Source organism: Meleagris gallopavo, chromosome 17 (genome assembly GCF_905368555.1).
Source record: "Meleagris gallopavo chromosome 17, MGAL_WU_HG_1.1, whole genome shotgun sequence".
NCBI lineage: Eukaryota > Metazoa > Chordata > Aves > Galliformes > Phasianidae > Meleagris > Meleagris gallopavo.
This window is the reverse complement of record NC_139420.1, coordinates 2,422,145-2,439,338: the sequence shown is the minus strand read 5'-3', so window position 1 is coordinate 2,439,338 and position 17,194 is coordinate 2,422,145. Positions and strand designations below refer to the sequence as shown.

Genomic DNA, 17,194 nt, shown 5'->3' with positions numbered 1-17,194 from the left:
CAATGCACGGGGTTTGTTGAACATGCAAGCACCTACTGAAGTATTTGCAAAATGAATTTGCTCCACCTCAATATGCAGCTACTCCCACTTACGCATCTTATCATAGATAACAGTCCATGTACCTCTGCAACACCATACTGCCTTGTTTTAGGAGAATTCTCTCCCTCTACCACAAAGGCCAACTATAAAAAATTACCTACATGTCCTCACAGTCAAAAGCCATTCTGAATTACCATAGTGATTTCTGAACCTGCTCTCTAAAATACTGCTAATTGCATCAGAGGAAATGACTTTTCCTGCTCTTATCAAACTTTCTGACCTCTTGCTTATTACTTTGGCATAATGATGACTCTTTCTATCCACCACCTGCAGTCATGGGGGTGGAGAGAGCGGCAGCCACTTGACTGTTGGATCACCTTTGGAAATCTGTCATGAATTCTAGTAAAGTGCAATTATTTATAATTCCTACCCATTCCTGCACTATTTGCACAGAGACCTGATGACTTGCCATTGATTCCATGGCTACCACAGCTGCTAACTGACAGCTCACTTGAAGGCCTGTACCATTGAGAGGACCTCTGTGTAGAACTTCAGGCTAAGCTGCATTCTTACACAATCTAAACGTGCACCTGAAAGAAGGACAAAGATTTACAGGAGGTGTGGACACTCTGACACAACCTCCTTTTGGAATTCCTCCTTGAGCGTGATTTTCCTCTTGACCACACCAACGTACCAAAGAAGTTCGTTAAGAATGCTTCAGTAACACGAAAGAGCCATCAGCTAAAAGCAGGGATCTTGCAAGATTTCCCCTGACGAGGGACATCTTTGATCTGACAGCAATTTGCTTCAGAGCCTCATTTTATATCAGCAAATTGCATGCCAGTAAATCAGGCTGGTACCCAAGAGCTGGGTGTGCTGCCAATGGAGCGAGGCAGAAGGCAGTCCTGCATGGGGACCCAGAGCCAAAAGGGAAGAGAGAAAGTAAAGGAATTGTGTTGAGAGCTGCAGAGGGCAAGGAGGCTGTGGCTGAGGAGGAGAAAGTGCAGTGAGAATGAGGGCTGCCAAAGCAGCACTGGTAGTGTAGAGAGAGACAAGCAATTCAAGGCAAAAAGAACACAACATCGGGGGCAGAGAGGCATGGGTAGATGGACCAAAGTATTTTGTCTAGGAAAAATTGGAGCCTCTAGAACAGCACAAGGCCTCGATGATTTACGCTGCGCTTCATCTGACTTCTGATCAAGAAATTTTGCTGAGCCTTTCTGGGGTAAGAAGTATTTCTTTTTCTAGTAAGTACACTGGAACACTTGGTGTGGAACACCCAGCCACACTGGATGCTTTTATAAAGGGCTGTTTATCCCTCCAAGGCTAAATAATTTCCATCATTTCTCACCGCTGTCTTCCTTCCATCTGTTGTCCCCTTTTTCTGTTAGCAGGACATAACCAAAAACTCCATTATGTTTCTATCTGGAAAATGCTCCAACCATTACACATTTGAATATTTCGACTACAACTACAGCAGGAACATCTAGATGGGCCAAGGCAAACCTCAGAACTTAGCGGTGGTTTAAATGCTGCTATCATTTTACTTATTACAAGATGAAGAGCTGCAGAAGAAGCTGTCTGCCTGAGTAAACTTCTCAAACTACAGCAGTGATTTAGGAGTTCATTTCCTAAAGATTTGCAGTCAACCTTGAACTCCCAACTCCTTAAGTCACTTCAGAAAATGAGATGGATGTGTTGAGGTAGTCAGGAGAAGGCAGTGGTCTACTAGCAAACACTTCTTATGATGTCTGAGAGCACCAGCAATCCCAGACCAGAGACCTTTTCTTAAAAATCAGAGGGTGCTTAAGTGCTTTGTTGGATTGTTGCCCAAGCCCTTCCCAACATATTCTGTAATTAGATAGAAGCTGCAGCAATTTACAGTTAATACTTCCTTCATTTCAAGAAACTCTAACCAGCAATTAACACTCTGAACCAAACAGTGACATTAGCAAGTCACAATCAAAGGTGCTCCACCATCAAAGCACAGCCATGCCCACTGTATGCTTACAGCCCCTTGACAGCCTCACTCCAGCTGGATGCCGACAACAGACCAAGAGCATTGCATGGAGAACCGAATCCTTTGTCAGTGTCAGGAAGATACTGAAGTCCTCCTTGGTGCAGCCCTTGATTTTGGCCTCAGAGCATGGCAGAGATGTTCCCGGAAAAAAATAAGGCCATAACCAGTCCACTTACTTATAACAGCAAAGGACATTCTTCCAAAAAATGGTTGGAGTAGAATCCTGGAGATGGAGGGAAAGCATCAGAACCAAAGAAATTACCCATTTCTGGCAGCCCTGCTGCCAAGCCTTGCACTCGGCCAGGAAAGGAGCAGGGTGCTGCCATGCCCTCTGTTTCTCTATACTCGGTCTGATCACGTTAGGAACTGTGGCTATCGGATGAGGGAGGACAATTACAGTATTGAAAACAAATTAACCAGCACTACTGATTTAACCAGCACTACTGATCTGGGAGAGAACAGACAGCATAAGTTTGACCTACATATCAGTTAACAAAGGTCTAAGCTGGCCAGGCACGGATCATGTTTAATGTTCTCATGATGTTAAATTGCGGTTGTAAGCCGTCTCAGTGCACATCAAAGGATGTGAGCCTCACACAAGGAGTACTGTCTCTCCAGGGCAGATGAGCACAATGTAGAGAAACACACCACTGGATGCATTTAGGACTGGTGGTTCCAAACAAAGGCTGATGATGCCATGGCTAATCAGTTCCACGGATCAGCTGAGGATGGATTAGATCTGATATGTGAAACAGCCCTTCAGGCATCTTTCATACAACACGCTAAGCATCAAACCTAAGGCATGCTGCTGTTGTCTTGGGAAGAGTCTTTGAGAGTTCTTGCTCTGCATTGGCTACTGCAGAGCCTGGCTGGAAACCCAGAGGTATTTCCTTTGCACATGATAGAGAGCTTGGTGTCAGATCATTTCTCTCTACCCTGAAGATGGTTTTCACTCATCCCTTCCCTTGCATTGAACCAGTTCCTTAAATGAACATTTCCAAGCCAGCCCCTCGAGCCCAAATGTGAGCACTGTCTGTGCAGGCACAAGAAAAGAGGGAAGGCTCTTCAGCTTGGAAATAGAGCCTTGGACATAAATCACGTACTAACACAAAGAAGGGCACAGATTAGAAACAGAGACAATGAGAAAACAAAAGCTGTTCAGCTGAACAGCAGCCTGCTCATGGTAGCCTGTGAGCTAGTAGGCAGAAAAGAGAAAGATATTTTCTTATGTCTGAGCCTGCATTGCCCAGTTGCTGTATTTTCTCTATTTGTATCTGATCCAGCAGAAATATGTGCCCTCTCTTTATGCTGCTCTTACAGTCCAATTGAGTTGCACTATTTTTTTGAGCAGCTGACACTACTGCTGTGCTGGTAGTTCAGTGGATTACCAAGGAAAGGAATTCCTACTCTCTTTTTCTGGCTTTCTCTTCTGTCTGTATACTTGCTAACACCAAAAATGAGTTCTGCTTGCAGATCCTAATGTACTGAGTTTAGAAATGGATTAGGCAATACATTTAGAGATTTCTGACAGCTTTACCCTTCAGGAAGAAATGCAAACAAAATTAAAGCTGCTTCATGAATCTTTAAAGTATTTAATACAAGACATGTTTTTCCAATGAACCACTGGGATGGAAATGATTGTGGGTTTCTCTCCTTCACAAACTTGATTGGGCATGCAGAAATCTCCTCTGCAGTTCTGGCACAAAAAAAGCCTCAAAGTGCTCCATACCCTGAGAGCTGCAGGATGGTTTGCATTCATGTTTTAAAGCCACAGAGATGGAACGGGACGCCCACAAATAGATGACCAATGAAAAGACAAACATAAATATTAAAATATAATGGATCCCTTGTTCATTAGTGCTGGCAAATACTACTTTTGAACATCAGGTCAATGTGTATTTTGAATCCAGTTAAACCAAAGGCTCAGATTACTCTCACATACAAGGTTACCTTTTAGTACCTAATGCTGCTCTGATTTAGTAACCACAGACAATTTACAACAGCTAAATCTGTAAATTTAAAGGCCAGTTCAATACCTCCTTTATTTCTCCAGAAATCTGCTGAGCTTTTGCAAACAGTGCTAGGCGTATTAGAACTTTCCAGGTGCAGAAATAAACTATCATTACTTTTTGTTCGACGCTGGCAAAACAGTGAAAACGTGACATGTTGCAAATATCTCCTTCCCCAGCATGAGAGTCAGTGCTGAGCTCATGAGACTGACCAGTCCGTGGCAAAAGGCAGTGACAGGCTACAGAACTGATTAGCTTCACGGGTCATGAATCTGTCAGGCCGAGGGCTCCAACTCCTTCCTAATTAATTCTCCTTCCCCAAAGGTGTTAACTGTGTAAAGCCATAACATTCTTTTTCTGTTGAGGATGGATTTTTCTCCTCTATCCCAAAGAAAGAAGAATAAATATTGAACAGTTGGGTGCAGGGCCTACTTTTGCTTTCTCTTCCTGTTCCGCAGCTTAAGGAGGGCACTGCAAGAATTAAATAACATAAATACAACTGAACAAGGAAGCAGTGGCAGAACACTAACACTCTGCATGTCTTGAGAGAAGAGGACCACTGTAATTAAGGGCCAGGTTAAAAAAGAAGCCACGGCTGCTTTCAGAAAAAGAAAATATCTGGTAAGGCGATCGGTGCCTTTTCACCATGGCTACCCCTTCCTAGGCTATCCCTTCCCAGCGTTCCCATTATGGGATGGCCTTCACTTTGATTTATCATACAGAAAGAGCATCAGTAGCTTTTTTTTTTTTCTTCCAGGATTTATCTGGGAAAGCACAGGTGCAAGATATAGTGCAATTCCGGTTCGTGCTGTAAGCTTGTTAGTCTAGGCAGCTCCATTAAAGGGTTTGGGGAGAGAATGTTTTTCCTCCCTTGAGTGACAGCTAAATAAATTGGGATAGTTCTCTCTCCACCTCTGCAAGCACTATGACACTCCTGTATGTCAGTATCTGGACACTGGCATTGACAATGACTTACTGTGGCCATCAAATTTTAGGAATCTCCTTAACTGTTCTTCAGCACAAACTGTTCCTCATCCCACAGCACTTTGTACTACAGGGGAGTCAAGGCAAGTCTACTAATTTATCTGGTACACAGTGATACTGATGGGCATTTTCAGGGTTACAATTAACAGATCCTACATCTACCCCACGTGATAAGAGTTCCTAGCAGCATTTTTCTCTTGCCTCCTTGATGCACTTTTCCTTATTCTGTACCCAAAAGTCTAATCATCACTCACAGTCATCAGAAAAAAATGTCAGGCCAAATCCTTATTTCTATGCTAATCACCTTAGCAAAGAAAACTGTCCTTTAATATTGATCAGAAACAAATTGTGGAAGAAACAGATAACATATTTTCTATCAATTATGCACTTGTTCTTAGCAATCATTCTCCAAAGCTCACCTGGCATTGCTGTGGTTGGAACCAACTTGTCCATATGCATTGCAGCTTTACCATAATGTGCTGCATACAACTTTAAAAATAAAGTTTTTCAACAGTTCCTAAACGTAACCTGGCAGAAGAAGAATTGCAGCCTGTGGAGGCTGATTAACCTATGCTGCATTAAATAAAGGCCAAAATAACAACCATATCCAACCACACTGATGCCCCTTGCAGTAGGGCCAGGAGTGTCACAGCACACATCTGTTCCTGGTGACTTCCCACCTTCCCTAGTTGAACAACTGCAACTCATGCCTATGGGATTTCCAAAAAGAACAGCAGCAGCCTTTTTATATCTTAGAATGCTCTCTGTCACACTTCCCAAAGAAATAGCCCAGATGTACAGGACTTTCTGTCCTATAATACTTCCATTTAGAAACATTTCAGGCTGGTAAACTGGCAGCTCTGCAGGTAAGACAAAGCTCCTCATGAAACTGCAATGGTGCTCATCAGAAAAGACTTCATGAGAATCAGACATTTATTTTTGTCCTTATTTGGTTCTTTTTAAATGCCAGCTCAGTGCAACTGGGACTAACTTCTCTGCATTGTGCAGTTTGGGTAGGAAAAAAAAAAACCCAAAATAAAACAGGACGTTGATTACCATTCTACTGGGCTTAATCCCTTCCTTCTATAGGATAGATTACTTTAGGTGCATGGTAGAAAGCTTTGAGAACTGTCAATAAGAGACTGATGAGTGACTATATATGCACAATGAACATACACAGCATGAAGAGGTCCCACTTGCAAAGCCCATTAACCCTTCCATTGAGGATTGTTGGACCTCTCAAAAGCAGCTGCCACACACATCAAGTAAGAGGCTCTGAGTTTCAGTGAGGTATTTCTGGCTTTCCTCGGGGAAATAACACCATAAACGTGTCAGCATGTCTCATAAACATATTGATTTATACACATATCAGTGCTATAAAATAGTTCCAATGGCTTTTAAAACAAGCACCTTCATTAACACAAAAATGGGTAAAAGCACATGTTCAGATCCTGCTGTAGTATTTGCCTCTTTTTTTGGTAACAACTTGAATCACCAATACATTTTGAAATACCATCTGTAAGGAATTTCCACCCTACCCCCTAGTGTGCCCATTCAGATCTGCCCATGGCTGGATGCATGCTGCATCACAAAGCATTAGGCTGATTGCAAATTAATGGAGAAGTTGAAATCTGCTTTCCAGTGCTCTTCAAAACTCCCCAAAGAGAATTTAAATTCTCAATGTGACTTTATTTTTAATGGTACTAGACATATTTAAGGAAGATTCCCATCTAAAGTTCAAGTGACATGTATTCTGCCTTTAGATAATTTATTAGACACTAACAGCTTTCTTAGGCTCTCAAGATTTCGGAAAGATTCTGGTCCTTGTTCCCACTGGATTTTTAGCTTGCACCCTTCATAAGTAAAAACTAGACAAGTGTTGTGTACACAGTGGTGGTCTTATAAAGTGCTGCTTTGAGATTGGAGATGTCTTTGAACTTGAAGTTCAAATGGAACAAAACATCTCTGAACCCAATGAATTTATACTAAATAAAGGCAAAACCGAAGGAACTTTTCTAATTCACAATAACAGTCATTCAATGCCAAGTTCTTATCAGCAAAATATATTCAGAAATCATTACCTTTTTGCATGACTTTTTCAAACTGAATTCTGGGAACTATACTCTCTGTGTAGGAGACAGAACATACTTTCACCTCAGTGCTTTGCCAAAACCAAGACCTGATTCCTGCTACCCTGCGTCCTTCTGCCCCAGCCTGCGATGTGGAGTCAGCTCTTCAGCTGCATTTCTGACAGCCTGGGGATGCAAAAGCAGAATATGCATCCTAAAATACCACCTTGTATGGCAATTTCTCACCCCTCACACTTCAAGCTAATGACATACGTAAGGAAAAAAAACAAAACCAAAAAACACAGAGGAGATGAAATCAAAAGAATAATTTTCAATAAATGCTTTATAAGAGTAAAGTCACTATTTCCTACTTGCACAGAAGCATTTGCCATATCCTTGAAGCTATTCGTTATTCAGATAATGATATGTAAATACAGAAAGTTACCCTTGATATTAAAAAATCGCTGCAAGTATTTAATGCTAAAAATTCCAGGTAGTTCTGTTCAGTTCTGACTATCTCAATCCCTCAGCCGGCACTCTCAGCGCTGGACAGAAGCTGAGTATCACTGCTATCGAGAAATGTAGGGCAATAAAAAAGTTTTCAAGGTAACTGCTGCAGAGCTCTTCACAGATTTCATTACAGGTTTGCTGTCACGTTGCAGCGTGGTGGTAAGGAGGAGGATAGAGGAATGCAATCATTTTCCGCTATTACTTCAGCTAACAATGTTTTTTATGGTCTCGGGAGGACATACAACAATGTTTGGCAAACAATCTCTTCTTTAATGGGCTCCAGTGTTTTTCACAGGAGAGCAGCTTTAATCTCTGGTCCAATCCAGTTATGCAGCAGAATGTTTCTTTATATCTATGTACAAATACAGGATGGCTGAAGGAGTAAACAACTAAACAGAAGGTCGGTCATAAACGGAGCAAACCCATCCCTCACCGCCTGCTGAACATGTACTGAGCAGCTCTTACTGCTGCCCTGCCCCAGCAGCAACAAGACCAGCGGTGGCCCCGAAAGGCAGCGCTTCCTCAGACATCTCAGAGCATCGAGGTGATGCAGGAGTCTGTTTGATTAACAAGCAACGGCCTTGAAATGTTTAAGCAGCAGTCACAGGGTTTTTCCTCTAGCTTTAAATAGATCGGTTTCTATCAGAGTGAAAACGGACCCAAGTTTATGGTATGTGGGAAGAATTATGGTTCAAACAGAGCAGTGTTCCAAGAACAAATGCATAAAGAACATTGATTTAGCACTGAAAATGGGAGTATTAAATCCATGATGTTTAGATGCTTTAAATGAGAACCTGGCAGCAGTTGCAGCGTGTTTATGAAAAGGCATGGCAGGCAGGCAGGGAGGACAAATGAAGGTGCATGTGCCATGTGCACTTTCCCCATCACACAGAGGGAGGGAACTGCCCGACAAACTGAGCCTCTTTAACTGTAGATGATGGAGCACATCTGGAGAGCTCCATGGACTCGGGAGCAGAACCCTGCAGATTAAATCACTGGGCAAGCAGCTTTGTGAAATCCTCACGGCAGTTGGATACTGAAGTGCTGATGGGACTTGACTCCTCTTTCCATCTTTCTCAGGGACAAGGCAGGATTGTTCTTCGATTATTATAAGTACTTTGCAAAATATCCCATTCAAACAAAGCAGTTAAGCATGCCTCATATTCACTGGGTTACTCATACACTTATAAGTAGGAACATATTTAAGTGTTTCATTGGACTTGAGCCTAATCGCACTTTTATAGCTTTTGTTTAAATTAAAGGCTAGCTAGAGGTGAGCAGCACAGTATTCAACTATTTCATGCGTTTAGAAGTTAAATGTTAAGAAGAATTTCTTACCCTCTAATTATTTCAAGCACTTCAGAAAATCTGCATTAGATTCCATTTTTGTTACCTCTAGAAATAAAAACATTAAAAAAATCCCACATTTGCTGTCTAGCATGGGACTGGTATCTAGGGTGCACACTTCATAACAGCAAAACAGTTTAACACACTGGGAACTTTTATATTTACGAGCTCTCATCCCAATTCAGAAAAGAGCAGTTCAGTGTGTGCCTTCTTTTCACTGTGGCTGACAGAAATCAGGCACTTATCCTGACCAGGCAACGTACTTGAGTGTGACTTCAAATATTTGACCAAACCAGGTACAAGTGCTTGGCTTTTCACATCTCCCATTTCAGCAGGTTAGCATTCATGCACTGCTCCTGCCCAAATCTGCCTGCTTAGAAGCAATTCCCTTTGTTATTCTGTGCTGTTTTGAAGTCACATCCTCAATATTTGAAGAGTGAAATTAATTTGCCACCAGAAAGAAAAGTAGCACTAAATGCTCTGCACAGGAGGAGCAGATTGTTCCCATTACCTGTCTGCCCAGCAGACTGAAGCTGTGTTCACAACCATGTCCTTCTTCATCCCCCACCTACAGACAGACACATTCAACCTACTGCAGCCGGGCTATTTGCTCAAACCATTTCACAGGGAAACTTTCCCCGCTTTGTTCCCAGATCTGGGATTCCCAGATCTGTCAGGCAAAGAGCTGAGTGCTCCTCTATGAGCAAACAGAATACATATTCCTCACCACTTGGGTACACTTGGGTTAATAACACCAAGGCAATAAGCCACTGAACTAGCTGTAGGTCATGTATTTATTTCCAGGCAGTGTAGAAAATACAGGAGCAAAGCTTCGATGTCGTTTTTATCTCCACTTCAATGTGAGCTGCACCATGACCCTCTGCGAGAACTGTGTCCGAACTGAACATCAATGGAAGGAACGAAAGCTACAGCCGCTCACTTTGTGGATAGAGGTAACTAAAAGTTTACTGCTTTCCTTTGGAATTTAAGGGGTACAGCCCACCTCAGCAACAGCACCCAAGGGTATTTTGGTGCACTGTTTTAATTACTGTTGCTGCTATTACAATTATTTTACCATCACTCAAGTCTGAACTGCCACTGCTGCCAGGAAGGTCTGCTTCACACTACCCCAGTGGCTAGCCCTGTGCTAGGTCATTTTGAAGACAAAATACATAAATGCAGACTTAACATAACAGAAGTCTTCAAGTGTAGAACAAACAATATACTCATCCCTTGGAGCAAAGAAAATAAACTAATTAAGGGACAATCTGAAGGCAGCTCACACAGGTAAAACGCAGCTCCACAGGGCTCTGTTTTGAGGGAGCTTTCTGCATAAGCAATACAAAATTAGAGATGAAATTTCTTCTAATTTCAAGTTACCTCATGCCTTGTGTGTGTGCTGCTAAGACCAAGAGAGTTTGGATTTCACTTGATGTCTGCATGGCAGTCGTCCTCATTTTCTCTGTGTAATTCAGACAAGTAGGGAGAGGTGTGTCTGCCTGGGTTGCCAGCCCTGCTGTTCACCACTGAATGGCTTCTTGTCATTGCTTAAGCAATTTCTTTGTGATCATCAACTATACTAAAATCTGCTGCAGAAAACAAAAAAGATGTTGCCTCCCCTTCTGTCACTACTGTTAATTTTTTGGTGAGCTAGGACCTCCCAGCTTCCTTTCAGGGGAGGAGAGATAAGAAACACTGATTGGGAGCATATTCCCAATGCTATTTTCATGTACATGCCAAATAAACATACCAGGGTTGTCAGAACGGCAAACTGAGGATTCTTAGCTTTAGAATCTGCAGCCCATAGCAAGTGCCTTGGCAAAGGAGAACTCTGCCTCATATAATCACTAACTACAATCGTAGGCACTCATCTTTCTAAGACAGAGCATATACTTGAACACTGAATGAAAAAAATGATACACATGCCGTGCTTCTCCCCAGTGACCCTGCTGTTACAGTACTTCAGCTCGTTAAAGTTCCATTACAAGCTTCGTGTGCTAAAGGAAATTTCTCAGTTGAATCTCCACAGGGCTCACAGGGCTGTTCCTTCCAACGCACAGAATCGTCAAGAACCACAGAAATCAGGAATCTGATTTTACACCGCATTTCACACACTGATCTCCTCTTATACATAGAAAGTGCATTTTCTGAGCCTTAGGAACACACACTGTGAGCTGCCTGCTCCACCAGGGTCACTTGTACGTTCCTAGGCAGACAAGAAAGAGACAGCCAAGCCTGATCTGGCTCTGGCTTTACAAAAGAAGCATGAAGCTCCTCAGGGTTTGCTCCATGTTTCAAGAGAAGTGTCCAGGTGGGGACTTTGAACTGCTGCAGGATTTCTTGAAGCCAAAAGGATACAGATCAAAATTGCATGCATTCACCTGAGCAGTCATTTCTTCCCATGATCGCCAGTTGGTTAATCAAGGGAAAATAGGGCACAGACTGCATGGGAAGCAACTGTGCTGGGACCTCCCCTGGAGCTGCACCAGGCAAGGTGACCTGCTTTGGCAGAGGTTTGTTTCTGAGTCTACAGCAGAAGGTTTAGAGGCAGTACAACAGAAGCCAAGATTTTTTTCTCAGAAAGCTAGAGTAATGGAAAATAGAGGCCCATACTTCAACATCATAAAACTATCAAACAGCTTTTAAGTGGCAGGTGCTGTTTCAGAGAAACAAAACCTTGGAAGGCATCTAGATCAAACTACCCAAAACAGGAAGCTCACATTTGCAGCCTGCAACAGTCCAGTACCTCTGGCAAAGGAGAGCTTTAAGAGTCTCTCATTTTTATTAGCACTAAATTCACTCAAAACAACAGATACGGACAAAACAAGCAAGAAGTGACACTATTAAAATGAAACATGGCATCAACTTGGAGTCCACAACTCAGTTTTATTTCAGTCAAAAGAGTAAATTGTCTGACATCTTGGCCTGTTCATGTTTTTGCTGCAAAGACACAAACAACAACTAAAAAACCTTTAAGTTATTTGACCTGAAACCTTGACTTTTTCATACTGTGAAACAGACCCAACTGCAACGAGTACCAAAAATCGATTATTTTAAAAATTACGTCATGAAGAGAATTGGAGATAATATGTATCCATATCTCACATCATCAGCTGAACTAAATTTGCATGCACATTTTAAGCAAGAAAAGGAGAACATCATCTAAAACATCAGAACTCCTTCAAAGCTGTAAGAAAGATATTGGGTGTAGTGTAATAGAGATACATGTAAGATGACATAAAAGGAAAAGAAACACCACTCTGAATTCATTGCCTGACTTGTTCTGTTACCTCTTTTCATTCTGTAATGTAATACCGTGGAGTGTAACATAACATGACAGTTCAGAAATTTACAGGAATATCGTTTTCTCCCTGGAACTGATAGTGGGCAACCATCAGACACAGGCCCAGGGGAGGTACACGGAAGAAACTTTAAGATGCTAGCACACATTTGCAGACACTTAGCTGCAAGAGAATAACACACGCAACTTGAAGATAGCACCCCACAATTGCTCTTCTCAAGGGGAAAATATTCCTGCTATGAAAATATTACAACTCTGAAGTTCAGAAAATTACTACATTCTACAATAAAAATAAAAAAAAAAGTGGCAACGGTGTTTAAGGTACCTGTAAAGGTGCAGGTCACATGAGACACATTTAGTTTTATGATCTGTAAGAAAAACTGAGGATGAAAAGGAGATTTTTGCTCATCTCTTCCATTTCTCTCAGCTGAAAACCACGCTGCCTCCAGCCTTGCGTTGGACAAGGATCTTGTCCAGCTTGCCAGTGCTGGCAAGCTTGTCCAACTTTGCAACTGTGGAAGATCATTTTTCAGTATGTGTTACTAATGCAGAAGTTCCCTCATTTCCTTATGCCTTGAAGTCCTTAACATTCTGTATTGGATTCACTTGGAATCCCATTTAAACTGTCTGCCCGAGGTTTCCAGGGGGAGATCTCTGGAGGACATTACATACTACACACATCTAAAGCAATGTTTCCACATCTTCTCCTCCTCCACTGTATATAAAGGCAGCCTAGTTGACCACTTTAAATTATATGTCTAATTGTTAGTCACTGTTATGCAACCCACCTTAGGTAAGTTATTCATGCATTCAAGCGTACTTTCTGGTGCAGACAAATTACAGGGAATGGCTTCCAGTCTTACTGCATTTAAACACAACACTGCAATCAGTTATTGTTCATGCTCCCTAGTTAATCAAATTCAGCCTCCACTAAATCTACATTTATTAGTGCTGACAGTCAAGCAGAACTCGTCTTCAACAATTAATATACAGAAAGACACTGCAAAAATGTAACAAGAGGAAAATTACTGCATATAATGTGTAAGATGAGTTTTGGAAAAGGTTGTTAATTTTTGTAATTCTGTTTAATTTAGACTTGCTGATACTCTTTTCATTATCCAATGGACCACTGTTAATAATCAAGGTCTATGTTACATACTTTGTAGTATAATTAAAGTTGCTACTTAATGGGAAAGCCTAGCTAGCACTAAACAAAAGAGAATCAATAATGAATCAAAACGGGAAAAAAGCTGAGAAAATTTCTACTGAATATCAGAAGAAGCTGTAGAAAACTCTGGCACTGTCTACCCAGACGTTGTGGAGTGACTTTCTCTATATGTGTATAGGTGGGTAGAAGGCAGAGTATTACTGGGCTCAACCTGGGCAGTCTCCTGGTCCTACCACATGGCCATGCTCTACTGTTGTTGATCAAGCAAAAGCAGTCTGACAACCTTCCTGATGACCAGCTGGCCTCAGATGGTTGGAAACTTTCTCAATAATCTGTTTTTATTATTGGAAAACAGAATCATAGTGTAATCAGTCTTCTCACTGGAGAAATTTAACATTGCTTAACTAATTAAAAATCCAAAGACCTACTGGTAACCTGAGACGCTGGAAACAAAATTTTAAGTTTGCATTCCCATTAACATACTGTTAGAGTCGTACTCCAGCAGAGCTTGGGAGAAGACTTACAGTACCTTCATAACTAGGATCAAACAACAACTCAGGTCTTGGTGAGAGCTGTGAAGGTAGAGTACAAATGCAGGGTCTAGCTAAGGCACCTGTGATCCACAGAGAGTTTCCTTTGCCAGCCAAAGGAATGGATGATGTTTCCCTTCCTTTGTGGGCTTGCATAGTTCCAGTCTCAGTCCTTCACAGCCAAACAAGAAACACATCTCAAATTGCAGCTAAAAGCTTTTGGCCTATACAGGGGTACACAAATAAGCACAGCTGGCCCAGAGGCAGCAGTACGAGCAAATTTAGATTGTCAACTGATATCCCCAATAAGCTGAGTCAGAATCACAGCGCCAAGCAGTGTGAGGTGGTCAGAGCCCAGCTCTCCTCAGAAGCAGCAGCACAAGGACTTGCTCAGCCCACACCAGTCCCTTCTACTCCTGGGCAAGGCAGAAAGGCAGCACAGAGCAAGCACGCCTCCATAGGCACAAAGGTTCCTGTGCTCTTGTTAGGGAAACACAGCCTGAGGAAATCCCTGCCTGCATAACCGAGCAGAGCTGGCCAAGCTCTATAGAAAGTCCCAGAGCATACATATACACGTGCTCCCTTTGGTCTGTTCAAAATCCACATCTGTACATTGGTTTGGGATCTAATTAGAACACTTCAGTTAGTTTCATCTCTAACACAACTTCCCTTCAATAAACAATCCCAATCTGTTGCCCAGAGGTGATTCTAGCCAGTCCATTTTCTGTGTCTGGTTTTTCCTCTCTCTGCTTCGTATTTGCAGTCAGAACGTAATTTTTTTTTTTCAGAATTTTAACTGCTTTTATTTTATTTATTAAGAGGGGAAAAAAAAGGTTGAAAAATTTCCTATTTAAAATAAGCCTCATTGAAATTAAAATACGCTTGTACCTGTACTGTGATTGTGAAACACTACGCTGAAGGAGGAACTGTTTAATTTCAATGACTGTTTCACTTCGTTTCAACCCGACATTAATCTGAAAATATTGGTAAAGGCTGTTGTTAGAAAAATCATTATATTTAAGCTAAATTTTTCATGGGAATCTAAATGTTTAATAGGTCCAAATATTTTTTTAAAACAATCATTTTACAGAAGAAATTTGGTCTGATACAGAACATAATTTCTTCCTTTTAAGTTGCTAATCAGAAATCCTGGTTCCTTAACAGCCTTGGATCCATTCCAATTTAAATGCTTCCTGCAAAGGGGACCACAGCAGTGCACTCTGGTCAACCTGGGGGGAATCTTAAAGGTAGTTTGGAGATTTTCCCATCATTACCATAAGCGATGTGAAGAACACGCTGTGTCCCCAGAGGATTTGAAAACTGGGTCGTGAGGCAGAGAAAGCTGCAGGAGTGGAGAAAATCCAACACATCAGGTCCAGCCCTCTCCAACGCACTGATCCAGAAGCTGATGCTCTCTGAACACCACCTGCCTTGATGGTGAGGAGCTGCCTGCTCCATGGGCCCCCAGCAGGGTACCAGGCTGCTGCTCCTGCCCTGGTGACACAGAGCTGGATAACGTGTGCATCATTTGCCTTGGGGATGCCTCAAAGGTCACAGTGAGCCTGCAGAGTTCTGCAGCCTGCAGGAAGGGCCAAAATTACCTGCATCCTCCAAAGCCAAAGCTCAGCACTGGAGCACCATCTCCTATAGAAAGGCTGTTTCTACTGCTGGCCTCAGACGAGCTGCGGTTATTAAACCCTTGAATGAACAAATCAGATGTCTATTTACCAAGTCTGCCCCTTGATAGCACTATTTGATCAATTCCAGAATCCTTTCTGATAGGTAATTAAAAAAGCTTTTCCTTAGTTATAGTGTGGAGTGAACCATTAATTACACTTCAGAGCCCCAGAGATGCAATTCTTTTTCTATTGTGAAACTCTATAGCGAGCCACGAAACGCCTGCCTCTATACAAGGACTGAATAAATGAAAGTAATTTCCTCGAGACCTAGATTCCTCTGCTTTTTATGGCTAAAGACTTGAGTTGCCTCAGCATTAATAAGTTTGTTCTTTAGGGTTGAATTTTCTCAGTACAAACATCCATGGCCATAACACAAAGAAATATTTTCTTTGGCTGATAGAGCCAGCAGACTGAATCCATTTATTAGTATTATTGTTATCACTGAACTGCCACAGTGCTCTTGGCATCGAGTTGCACAGAAAAGATCAGTCACATTGAAGATCTCCACCAAGAAGCGACAATTTCTTGTCAAAACCAATTCAGCCCTTATGGAAGCTCCAGGATCATATTAACTTTCCTCAAAAGTACATGTAATGCATCACAGCAAGTGGTTTTGACAAGTGCATGTGTGCATATGTGTGGATGTGTTTGGCATGCAGAGAAACCCCAGAGTTATTTGAATTGTAAAGTCAAATGTCAGGAAGTTAGAGAAAGCTGGATTTACAGGTGTTCAACCTGTTTCATTCAACCTCTTGCAATCCACCCATCTATATCAAAAAGAACACAGGAATTGATGGTATCTTGGGAGATGATGCTTACATTTGAAGCACCCAGTTATCCGACACTTCCCAATTTACCAGGATGCCACATTGCAAAATAAACTGTTTGCAAGTTTGAGGGCCTTTTCCCTGTCTTTGTAAGAAATTCCATACGATTCTGACTTGTGTATTCTTAATCTTTGATAATGTCAAAAATCTACTGCTATATATAGAGCTACAGCACTTCTATCTTTATGCATGGCTGGGAAGGTTTGAGTGCAATCTCTTGTTACAGGAGCACAGACCTGTACTTAGTGCTGCAGCTGGCAGCAGTGAAGGCTGTTATCCCCCAGAAAGGCAGCAGGATGGCTAAGGCTGCCCCTGGATCTTCTGTAGCAGCCCAGTGTACTCCAGCTAAACTTGCTCTCTCTTTTCCCTCTCAGCAACCGTAACAAATTAAGTCACTTGAAGCCAAACAACTTAGCAGGGATTTAGGTGGTTGACTCTGGGCACTTCAGCTTTGAAGTGTGAGATTTCTATCTAAATCTTGGCTGTGTTGCTCCAGACTTACTTTTGACCATTCAGTCGAACGCTCATCCTGTGACATTATAGTAAGAAGGACACACGCACGGCCTGGCAGGTTTCACAGAACGTCCATGGATAGGATTCCAGGCTGTTCTACACCTGCACACGTCAGTAAAGTCAGCTGATACAGATACGTGTGCTTATGCTTTCCCATGCACATGTCTTGGGGCCATCAGCCAATACAGTACTCAGGTT

General features: G+C 42.0%; 1 protein-coding gene across 8 annotated transcripts in view; it reads right to left on the bottom strand.

The window, feature by feature from the left end:
• Nucleotides 1–17,194, bottom strand: part of GALNT9 (polypeptide N-acetylgalactosaminyltransferase 9) — a 471,542-nt gene that overhangs the window by 76,641 nt on the left and 377,707 nt on the right. The window lies entirely within an intron of this gene.